General features: G+C 27.8%; 1 long non-coding RNA gene across 2 annotated transcripts; it reads left to right on the top strand.

Annotated features, from left to right (window-relative positions):
* The first annotated feature begins 676 nt into the window (after positions 1-676).
* LOC145156379 (uncharacterized) lies at positions 677-1,812 on the top strand. Of its 2 annotated transcripts, XR_013736652.1 has the most exons (4): positions 677-838; positions 941-1,043; positions 1,148-1,220; positions 1,366-1,812. It is a non-coding gene; the product is annotated as an uncharacterized LOC145156379 (long non-coding RNA). The 2 variants fall into 2 exon arrangements; XR_013736651.1 differs by having other exon boundaries at positions 941-1,220.
* The last annotated feature ends 1,623 nt before the right edge of the window (positions 1,813-3,435 follow it).

Genomic DNA, 3,435 nt, shown 5'->3' with positions numbered 1-3,435 from the left:
AATCGTTGATATAGATCTCTATTTATGATGGATTAGTGAAACTACATCCGGTGGTGGTGTTTCAGATGGATTAATAAAGTTATGGTTGTGAGTTTCACATCCACAAAGTTTCGACAAAAGTTTCTCCTATTATGTTATTGAGATGCTCGACCAATTGCAGGGTACATATGTTGTATCTAAATTTACCAATTTTTTTTCATTTGCTTAATATCGTTTTGTCATTTGATTGGATGGCGATGGTCCACATTTACCTAATTGCTACCTGTCACATAATTGCTAGCTATCATGTAGTCTTTTTACTTTTTACGTTGAATTGTCTAATTACTAGTTCCGATGTAGCTCCTTTTATATTTATTGATTCTAACGTATTTAGTTACATATTAGATGGAAAAATTATTAATAATCAGCCAGTAGCGATTGTTCTAAGTTTTTTTTATAGACTATTACATATTTTTTACTAGTAGAGAAAGCATTTAATGATGCAATCTTTTTCTTTTGGTGCGGTCTAGTCCAAAACCGCATTATTAAAGCATTTATTGGTGCGTTTTCCTTATAATCGCAGTAAAAGCCATTAAAAACGCATTTAGTGGTGTGTTAGTTGAAAACCACACCATTAAACACTATAAAAACGCACCATTAAATACCCGAGAACCGCACCATTTAATTTTTCATTTCCCCTTAAAAACTTGGTTCTAATTTTTCATTTCCCTCCAGACTTCAAAATATATACTTGTGATAGGAAGCATTATTGTTGTTTGTTTGTCCGGTGTTCTACTCATCCAAGAAACAATTATACTTCCGTCTTTGTGATTCTCCCATCCTTCTAGACGGCAACGTGGTAAGTTCTTCCCTCTTGTTTTTAAATCTTGCCAATGTTACCACTTCTTTTCTTCTTCCTTTTTTTCTGATTCACATTGGTGGTGATGGGTTTCCGGTGAAGATGGCAGCGGTTTTTGATGGTTAACGAATGTGGCAATGGTTTTTTCTTGGCTGTAACAAGTGGATGTTCCTCCATCTTTTTTTTTAAATCTTGTCCACAAAGTGTTCGACATTTTTACTCCTTTAGTTCATACATTTCAATATTGTTACCACTTCTTTTCTTCTTCCTTTTTGTTTTCTGATTAAAATTGGTGGTGATGGCTTTTAGGTGAAGATTGCAGGCGGTGTAGACTTTCAACATGGAGGATGCCTATATCTTATCTGCTTGGTTGTATTAGCAGGTGGGTATATATGTTTGCACTTTGTCTTGCAACTTTGTGTACTGTATGTATTTAGTTTCATCTTGAATCAGGAAACTAGCAACAAAAGCTAATCTCATTGCATTGAATAAGGAATCTATCTTAATTCATTGTGTGGCTGTAACAGGTGGATGTTCCGGTGGTATGGATGGGTGAAAAAGGATGGTTACACAAGCTTAAACTAAATGGCATTTTTAAAGCTTTAGTTTATACCCAAATACTTCACTCTTTTTACACGAAGAATTGGTTTGAAACCTCCTGAAGTTGTAGTTAATGAGAGATGGTTTTCTGATCCAGAGTTCTGCAAGATAATGATGTTTAATGGTGCGGTTCTTATTTAATGGTGTGGTTTTGGCTATTTTTCAGGAATCTTTTTTGGGGCGGTTTTGAAACTGCATCATTAAATAGACGTGTTTTTTGATGCTATATTTTTTGATGCGGTTCAATACCCGCACCGAATAATCAATTTAACCGCATCATTAAACGTTTTCTGTACTAGTGCAAAAAGCTTGAAATAATAGTATTCTAAACAAATACGAATCGATTCACTTTTAGATAATACAAACTTTGATCGAAGGATAAATTTCATATTAATATATTTAGTAAATAAACTTTTGACTTATTTTGTGGAACTTAACAATAAAATTAAAATATAATATACTCTTAAAAGTTGGTACACAAGGTGCTTAATAAAATATATTAGTAGATTAGTATAAGTCTTAAAAATTGTAAATAAATGTCTAAGCTGATGTATTAAATTATGAATGAGTGCCTGAAATGTTTTATTAAATTGTGAATTTATTGTATTAAGTTGTGAATTCATGTATTACACTGTGAATTGACTATATTACGTTGTGAATTTTTTTATTATTTTTTTTCTTATGAAATATGAGATGAAAGAAGCATTATATATTTATACACATATATGATTTTATCTAATTTTAAATAGAATATGTAAAATTTAAACTGTGAATATTTGTATCAATAAATTTCGAAAGAAACACTAGTGTATAAATTTGAAGAAATAAATGTAAGTTTTCGGTTGTGAATGTATAATTTTTGTATGTTAAACAGTGAAATTGTTATATTAAGCTGTAAATTTTGTGTATTAAATTGTAAATTGACTCTATTAATCTGTAAATTGACTGTATTAAGCTGTAAGTTTTTAATGAATTTTATGTTAAAATATAAATAATTTATGTATGAATGTTTGTCTTTATTTCCTTATGAATATATGTATTTTGGTGTTTTATAAATATGTAATAATGTATTTACTTTTATAATTATTTTGAATTAAACTTTTAATAAGTGAACTAATTGGTTTATTAAATTGTGAATATAATATTTAAGCTCCCAGGCAATGATTTTATATACAATTTTTCTTTAATGAAAAACATAAGTTTTAAGCTATTAATGAATGATTTATTATGATTTTATATAATTTTAAATAAAGTATGTTAAAATTAAACTGTGAATATTTGTGTAAAAAAAATTGAAATAAACACTAGCCTATAGATCCGAAGGTGTAAACATAAGTTTTAAGATGATAATATGGTTTTGAATGTATAATTTTTCTGTATTAAACTATGAATTTAATTGATTGTATTAAATTATGAATTGACTATATTAAGCTATGAATTTTTAAAGAATTTTGTATTAAAATATGAATGATTTATGTATGATTTTTTGTACTAATTTTTCTTCTGAATATATTAATTTTTTTGTGTTGTATAAATATATTTGCATTAAACCTTGAGTAAATGAGTTGATTAGTTTATTAAATTGTGAATATGATATTAAGCTGTCAATAAATGATTTTATATATAGATCTGATTTGGAAAGAATGATCGTTGCAACAGTGTCACAGGTGGTTGTTAGTGACGTATGGTAGTTGGTCGTGATGTGGTAGGAGAGTTTGAGATTGACTTCTTTGAATATATGAATTAGTGTATAATTGATTGAATTATGTTATGTTGTGAACTTTATATATTAAACAAAAATAGATTGTATTAAGTGGTATATTTTATAAAAAGAAAATTGAATTTTTCAAGATGTAATTTATTTTTATTTTTTTACTAAAATTTTGTATATTTTGACTGAAAAAATAAAAAGAATTACCATAGAAATAGGAGATACAATGTTTGTTGTATTAAGTTGTGAATACGACCAGAAAAATGTCATTGAATTTAATGTTACT

The sequence above is a fragment of the Lactuca virosa genome, chromosome 2 (assembly GCF_052849685.1).
Source record: "Lactuca virosa cultivar CGN04683 chromosome 2, Lactuca_virosa_CGN04683_v6, whole genome shotgun sequence".
NCBI lineage: Eukaryota > Viridiplantae > Streptophyta > Magnoliopsida > Asterales > Asteraceae > Lactuca > Lactuca virosa.
The sequence above is the reverse complement of the archived record's forward strand: the minus strand, read 5'-3'. Positions and strand labels throughout refer to the sequence as shown.